Source organism: Sarcophilus harrisii, chromosome 3 (genome assembly GCF_902635505.1).
Source record: "Sarcophilus harrisii chromosome 3, mSarHar1.11, whole genome shotgun sequence".
Lineage (NCBI taxonomy): Eukaryota > Metazoa > Chordata > Mammalia > Dasyuromorphia > Dasyuridae > Sarcophilus > Sarcophilus harrisii.
The window spans coordinates 153,370,411-153,379,731 of record NC_045428.1 but is presented as its reverse complement, the minus strand read 5'-3'; positions in this window follow the sequence as shown (position 1 = coordinate 153,379,731).

The window sequence follows — 9,321 nt, the reverse complement described above, 5'->3', positions numbered from 1 at the left end:
TTTATTTGTGCAAAGTGTTTTGGAATTGTGTTCATATGCTTCCAGGGTTTGTCTTGACAGGTAAACTATGAAGTATTTTATATTATCTGAAATTATTTTAAATGAAGTTTCTTTTTCTATTTTTAGCTGGTATGCTTTGTTGGTAGTATATAGAAATGATGATGATTTATGTGAGTTTATTTTCTATCCTACAAATATGATAAAGTTGTTAATTCTTTCAACTACCTTTTTAGTTGATTCTCTAGGATTCAATAATTAGACCATTATTTTATCTGCAAAGAAGTGCATTTTTGTTTCTTCATTGCTTATTTCTATTTATTTATTTTTCTTGTTTTATTTTTATTTCTTATAGAATATTTAATAATGTTGATAAAGATATTATTGCTTCAATACGATTTTATTGGAAATATTTCAAGTTTATCTTCAATAAAACTTACTTCTAGATTTATATTGATACACCTTTTCATTTTACTTTATTCCTACTCTTTGTAACGTTTTGAACATAAAAGAATGCTACATTTTGTCAACATTTTCTGTACCTATTGAGATAATAGTATGATTTTATTAGGTTTGTAACTGATATGCTCATTTATGTTGATAGTTTTTTTTTTAATATTGAACTAGTCCCCATTATAAATTTCACCTGCCTATAATGTATAAAAATTGTAAATTTTACTCTGTAATCTTCTTGCTATTGTTTTATTTAATATTTTGCATAAATCTTCATTGAGGAACTATATAATTTCTGGTTTTGCTCTACATGTTTTAATTATAAAAGCTGATTTGTGTCTTAAAAGAAATTTTGTAGGAATTCTCCTTAACCAATTTATTGTTAAAATAGCTTAAGTTTTATGATTGGGAGTAATTATTACTTAAATATTATTCCTTAAATATCCCATAGAATTAACTTCTAAATCCATTTGGTCTTTGGGATTTTTCCTCATGGAACTCGTTGATGACTTTTTTTTAATTTTATTTCTTTAAGGTAGGATTGTTTAAACATCCTATTTCTTCTATTACTTTGTATAATTTCTATTTTTTGCAAATATTTATCCATTTCATTTAGATTGTCAGTTTGGGACAAAATAACTCCTGATAATTATTTTATTTAATCTATCTTAGAGGTGCATTCATTTTTCTCATTTTTGACACTAATAACATTATGTTATTCTTTCTTTTTCTAAATGAAATTTATTAATGATTTATTTGTGTTTTATTCATATATCCAACATTATTGTTTTATGTATTATGTATTATTTTTTAATTTTATTAATCTCTCCTTTGATTTTTTAGGATTTTCATTTTTGTGTTTAGGTTTTTAATGTATTTTTCTATTTTTAGTTCCATGTTCAATTTATTCATTTTTTTTTCTTTTGTTGACATATGTATTTAGAGATGTTAATTTCTCCTAAGCATTGCTTTGCCTACATTCCATAAATTTTGGAATATTTTATCATTTTTGTCAATCTACAACTAACTCATTACTTTTTTATGTTTTCTCTTTGGCTCAATAATGTTTTAGGGCTGAATTAATTAATTTCCTATTAAATTTAATTTATATTTCTGCAGCTCTTTTTTGAATGCATTTCTTTATATTTCCTTGTGATCTGAAAGGATATACTTAATATTTCCACTTTTCTTCATTTAGTTCTGTGTATTTATGCTCTACAACATCATCAATTTTTTAATATGTTGCCATGTAAGAAGAGAAAAAGCTTTGTATTCTCCTTTCTATACTCTTTTCTACTCTAATTTAATTGTCTCCAGAATGTTATTAAAGCTAATATTTCTAAGATTCTATTCATCTACTTGAATTCTTTCTTATTTGTTTTATGGCTATATTTGTCCAACTCTGAGGAGGAAATTTGCAGTACTCCAATAATATAGATTTACCTACCATTTCTCCTGGTAATATATTTAACTTTTCCTGTATGAATTTGGTGCATATATGTTTAGTACTGATATTAATTCATTGCCTCTGGTGCCTTTTATCAAAATGTTATTGGTCTCATTTTGCTTTTACTTTGTTTGAGATCATGATTGTTATCTCTGCTTTTTTTTTTTTTTAACTTCAACTGACACATCATAGATTTGGTCCCATCACATTATTTTAACTTTGTGTATTTTAAGTATGTTTCTTCTAAACAGCATATTGTTGGGTTCTGGTTTCTAAGGTATTCTCTTATCAGCTTCTGTTTTATGTCAGGTCATCCCATTCACATTCATAGTTATTGTTAACTATACATTTCCCTCTATCCTATTTTCTTCTGTTTATCTTTCTCTTTTTGGCCAATCTCTAAAGTTTGTCTTGCTTCTGATTACTGTTTTATTTTTTGGGTTCTCTGATTTATTAGCTTGGCTTTCTCATCTCCTTTCCCTCTTACTTTCCTGTTAGATGAGATTCTATTACACATGCTTTTAGGTAGGTAGACAACAATGCACTGTGAATATATGTATATACATGTCTATGCATATATTCATATGTGTATTATTATGTGTGTTCATTTTAATCAATGTAAATAGGATTCTGTTTCAAGTATAATCTGCACCCCTCAACATTTTTCCCTCCATTGCAAAAGTTCTTTGTTGATTACATCTTTCATGTGAGATCATTTCCCCCATTTCTCTTCCTTGCCTATTCTCTCAAGACATCTCTCGTTCTCACCTATTTTCTTGTATAATATTCCAACATAATTAACTTATTTCTTTGCCTTCTCTGTATGCAGATTTCTAACTATCATAATAATATAAAAATTTTAGATGCTATATTTATCATGAAATCATATACAAATATAAATGTTTTCACCTTATTTAGTCCCTTGTGATTTCTCTTTCATATTTATCTTTTTATGCTTCTCTTTAGTCTTATATGAAAGACAAATTTTCTATTCAGCTATTGGTTTTTATTAGAAATTCTTGAAAATCCTGTATTTCATTAAATATCATTTCTTTTCCTCCTGAAGGATTATATTGAATTTTTCTGTGTAGATTAAAATCTCTTGTAATCTTAGATATTTTGCCACTTGCCAGAAGGCATTCTTCCATCATTCCTCAAGACATCTACTTTAAAAAAATATGATATATATTAAATATCCTGTATTATTCTGACTCTGATTGCTTGTGATATAAATGGTTTTCTTTTCTTTTTGCAACATTTTCTCTTCTATTTGGGAGCTTTGAAATTTAGGTATAATATTCCTAGAGGTTTTCATATGGGGATTCCATTTTATTAAGATCCATAGATTCTTTCAAATTCAATGTTATACTTGCTTTTAGAATATTAAAGCAATGCTTCTTAATAATTTTTTTGGAATATGATATCTTGGCCATTTGTTTTATTATGGATTTCTAATAACTCAATAATTATTATCTCTTATCAATTATTTTTATGTAGTGCTTTTTGTTTTCAAAACACATACAAAGAGAGTTTTCAACATTCTTCCTTGAAAAAGCTTGTAATCCAATTTTTTTCCCTCACTTCCCTTCACCCTCTACCTTAGATGCAAGTAATCCAACATATGTTAAACATGTGCAGTTCTTCTATACATATTTCCACAATTATCATGGTGCACAAGAAAAATCAGATCAAAGAAGAAAAAATGAAAAAGAAAAAAATGCAAGTAAATAACATCAACAACAAAGTGAAAAAATTATGTTTTCATCCATATTCAGACTCTACAATCCTCTCTCTGGGATCAGATGGCTCTATTAATTACAAGATCGTTGGAATTGGCTTGAATCATCTTGCTATTATAAAGAACCAGGACCATTAGAATTGATTATCATATAATTTTGTTGTTGCTATGCACCATGTTCTCTTGGTTCTATTCAATTTACTTAGCATTAGTTCATGTAAGTCTCTCTAGGCCTCTCTGAAATCATCCTTCTAATACTTTCCTATAGAAAAATAATATTCCATAACATTCATATAGCATAACTTATTCAGCCATTCTCTGACAGGCAACCATTCAGTTTCCATTTCCTTGCCTCTACAAAAAGAGCTGCTATCCTCTATCAATTTTTTAGATCACTTGTGTCATTCTTTGACTTTTAGTTTCTTGATTTGTCATCAAACCATTAATTTGCCAAATTCTAATTTTTAAGCAAGTATTTTCTTTAGTCAGTTTCTGTACTTCTTTTTTCCATTTATCTAATTGTTCTTTATAAGAAGTTATGTTCACTAATGATTTTTTTAACCTTTTTATCATTCAGACAGATTTGTTTTTTAAATTTGTATTTTCTTCTATGTTTGTGCCTGCCTCTTTTACCAAGATGTTAATTGGCTCTTTATAATTTTCTTCTTTTTCTTTCATTTCTTTACTCTATTTTTTCTACCACTCTTATGTGAGTCTGAAACTCATCAGGAATTCTTATTTCAGTTTGAGCCTTTGCTCAAAGGTGCTTTAATATCATTGTCTGAATCTTGATTTTTTCTCTTACCATAGTAACTTTTTATGCTTAGGTTCTTTTTATTGTTGTTTGCTTATATTTTTTGTACCCTATTTATTGACTTTGAACTTTATGTTAATGTTGGCCTGGAGAGGATAAGTAAAGGTTGTTTTTTTTTCCCCCATTGTTATTTACAGAGCTATTTCTATGGGTTGAAAGTTTCAGTGCTTTTCATATACCTTATTTTAACTTCAAAATTTATATGTACTAAAAGCTAGTCAATCCTTGTAACAATTCCATGAACTGCTAAGGAAAAAAATGTATTCCTTTCTATTTCCATTAAGTTTTCTCCAAATAACTATGTATATAGGCATAGATATAATAATAATAATATATAATATAGTAAATTATTTATGTTTATATAATATATTTGTATAATTTATAAGTATAATTAAGTAGTATAAAATAAATATAAGTATAAACATATTGAGATAAATAATAATATATAGTATATAATTTATCTACAATTCTATTCCCTTTAATTTCTTTCTTATTTATTCACTTGTTTTATCAAATTTAGCTAGTTCTGAAAGGAGAAATATAAAGTTCTCTACTATTATAGTGCTACTATCTAATTCCTTTTGCAATTCATTTAACTTTTCTTTTAAAAATATATATGGTATAGTATTAGATGCACAAAGTAGTATTAGAATTAATTACTATGATACCATTTATCAAAATGAAGTTGTCCTGTTGATATCTCTTCATTAAATAAAATTTTAAGTTCACTTCCTTCAGATAAATGCAATAAAAATTATAATTAACAAAGAGAAAAAGAAACATAGATTAAAACTGATTGGATGTTCTTGTGATGAAGAGAACCATCTGCACCTAGAGAGAAGACAATGGGGATTGAGTGTGGATCACAATATAATATTTCATTCTTTTTGTTATTGCTGCTTTTCTTTTGTTTTTTTCTCATTTTTTTCTTTTTGATCTGATTTTTCTTATGCCGCATTATAATGTGGAATTGTATGTGTTTAATATATATTGTATTACTTGCTTTTTAGAGGAAGGGTGGGAAAAAGAGAGGGAGGAAAAACTGGGAACACAAGGTTTTTCAAGAGTGAATGTTAAGAATTATCTATGCATATGTTTTGAAAATAATAGGCTTTAATACAATAAAAAACTAATTGGAAATTAAACAACCTGATCTTAAAGAATGAGTATGCTAAGGGAAATGTTAAGTGCTTCCAAGATGGCATAACCTGAAAGCAGTGTTTTCTTTTTCCTCTTAATCTGCACTCCGATACTTAAACAGAAAAGGGCACAACTACCTTAGAATTGCACTTGAGATGGTTCCTTGAGTCCTCTGATTTTGGGGGGACCGGAAGCAATACTACCCCTCATGGTCCTTAATAACTTGCAATGACAGTGTTTTGGGTCCCTGATCCCTTATTACCCAACCAATACTTTACTTAGAGCCTCTTCTTCCTCATCCTTTTCCATCATTGAACTACAACCCAACTACAACTCAAAGTGTGTATGGGAAGGCCCAGCTTCCTATGTTTCTACACCCACAAGTCACCTGGTGTTGCATCCACATGATCCTGGATAGCATCTACCTTTATGTCAAAAATATTTTCTTTAGATTTCCTAAGTTGCCTTGGGCTAGAAGAATGTCTCACCCTAATCTTTTGCTGTTTCTGCTATTCCAGAAATTGAACTGAATTTTTTTTTAATGTTTTTTTGGAGAAGAATGTTGCAAGATCTCAGCTAAGGAATTTCTCTACTCTGCCAACTTGTCCCCTTGTCTATGATACTTTGACAATGCCTCATAACTACTCTGATAACAGATCAAGACAATATCTGCTTGAAGAGTGATATTTAAATCGACATCTTTTTTCTGGCCCTTTGTCATACCCAATTGCTATCTGAACCTTTTGTAAGACTAGTTATTGATATCAGAAAAAAAATCTATCAAACTAATTAACATATTCTAGAATAAAGTGTTGCATATCAAAACACTCCCAAATGCTGCCTGGACTAGATTTAAATATAACTGAGCAATATTTAACAAAATAAATAAAATGCCGTGGAAAATATATGTGTGATTTTCTAAGTCAATGTGTAGTCCACAGAATCCATAAATATGGTCTAGCAGCTCTCAGATCCTATCTGATTTTGACATCCCTGCTTCAGATGGTCCTAGAGTACAACCATATATCTCCCCTGCATAGCCTTACCTAACCCTTTTCAGATACAGCAGTAACAATGAATGAGCTTCTTGCTTCTGTATCTAGCCCAAGTTAAGAGGGAATCTTGAGCTACTAAGACCTCCCATAGGTTCTTCCCAAGTCTTAATCAAATTGACTTTATATTTAGCTGAAAATCAGACAGAACATAAATTTTGGGGAAGATATAATGAAGCAGAAAGGTATAAGGTTGACAAATATCCCTATAGGGAAATAAAATCACACAAGGGAAATGTATTCCTCAAGGAGGGTGATCCATTTATACTCTTCTTAGGAAACTTTGTATTCATGTTTGTGCCATAAATATTTCCTAATCACAAAGAGCATTGCACATGTGGTGAAAAATACCATGTCAGGGCATCAAGTCATATATAGTGACACACAATGACCTTTGCTATCTTAAAAGCAAAGAAGTTTATTTCTCCCATGCCCACTTATTCTTATTCTTCTCTAAATAGAATTTATCTCCTAAAATAGAAACTTCAGGCTCCTCTGTAAGCAAGGACCAGAAATGCACGCCATTACAGCAAATCCTAATGAGCCATTAGGGCATGCAATTCCCATAATATATAAAATAGTTGTGTAGAACAATGTTCATGGCAAAGTGAAAAGGAGTTTATGATAAGTTGTGTGAGCTCTTCTTTATCAAGAAACCCATTACAAGGATAAGCTCAAAATACAATTGGATTAGGAAAATCATTTCTGTGTAATATCACAGTTAATAAAATAATAACAAAATGTACTATAAAATCAAAAGCAAATTGAATTCTGCCAGCTTTTTCTGTCTACATTTCTCATATGAAATCTTTCCAATAATTGCAAAGATATCTTCCTTTTTGAATATATTTCAGGTAGAAATTGGTAAAATAATATTACCATAGAGTAACTGATATTTAAATTGCAGAAATTCAAACTGAGAAGCTTTCATGAATATAGTTATGTACTTTTCATTAAGTTAATGTAAGATTATTCTAACAAAGGTCAGTTTTATTTTTATATAATTTAGGAAGTCATGAAACTTCTTAGGATACCAGCACACACACATAAACATGCACACAGATGTACACATACCTAATTAAATATATGTAAACATATCTATATGTATATAGATGTATATATGTATTATAAAAATATAAATAGCATTGATATATGTATATATGTGTGTGAATTTAAACATATATACACATACATGCATACGCCTTTTAAAAAACAAATCTGCAATTTATTTTCTATATAAAATTACTAGTGAGGAAAATATTTTAACAAATGAATATATATTTGCTCCCTGAGTGGCCTTGGGAACTGAGAGATTAAGTCGTACAATCAGATTCACATAGGTAGTATTTGTTAGATTCAAGACTTGAATCCAGCTTATATTTCTATACAATATGTCATTTTCCCTCTAATTGAGACTATACCTTATGGTTTCTTTATATGATCCTAGATTAGAATATCTCTTTGTGCCTAATATAAATAAAGCAAATAATTAGTATTTTAAAGAGAGATAATTTCTTTGAGACTCTGGAATCCAGCCAAACTATTCTTCTCTTTGTTGTTCACACAGAACACTCCATCTCCTAACTTCCTTTCCTTTGCTCTGTCTATATCACATGATTAAAATTAAATCTCCACAAACAATTCTGATCACTTAATTAGACTCAAAGTCCCTTCGCTGGATCTTACTGTCCATACAAATTGAATTCTTTAATTAAAATTTAAGCTTCTCAATGATGCAAACAATTTCCATTTGGTAAGATTGTCTCTTATACCAAATCTACTGCCTCATTTACAGGTAGCCTTTAATAAATGTTGATTGATTTATTTATTAGATAAGAAATAAACTTGAAATTCACCTTTGTTCTCTGAAATTTCAGTGACCAAAGATAGTTGCAATTGTACTCTAAGATAAATCATTTTATAAATGTACTATGGCTCATTTACCAAGTACTGACCTTTAATTCAAAAAGGCCTGGGTTTAAGTCCTTCAACTAATATTTATGTTTCTGTGCCCCAGGATATATCACTAAAATTTTCAGTTGAATTTCTGATTTTCAGCAATTTTGGTAACTTTTACATATGCAATTCACTGCATTAATAAGATGTAACTTTTTTTTTCATTTTTTAAAAAAACACTTAGATTTGGAAAGGAAGAAAATATATAGGACTGGAAGGCAGTAAGATATTAGTGTATGAGTAGAAGTAAAAAAAAATAGTGGTTAGGAACTGGACTGACTCAAATCACCATCCAATTATTTTACTTAGTCAATCAATCAACAGATATTTATTGTGTCTACTTTATGCTTTGGAGTTGGAGGTGTTGTACTATTATGTCTGACTCCTTATGACTTAATTTGTCATTTGACAAAAATAGTGGAGTGGTTTTCTGTTAGGATTCTTACAAGGTGCTAAGTTAGTTATCTAATTTAGAATTGTAATTAATAGTTCTCTATTTCACTAATGTATTCTATACTTATTGGAGTTCTACAAAGATTCACACCTTTAAGAGAGCATATATAAGCTAGAAGCCTCAACCAGGATTGAGTCCAGAAGATTCACAAGTCAGAGTGGACAAGTCCACTCTCAGAGGCAGAGACAGATTCATTCCATTTTCCACCTTTGTGCTGGCTGGAGGATGAAGCTGGAGAGGCAAAGGACTAGTGGCAAGAGCTCTTGGAAC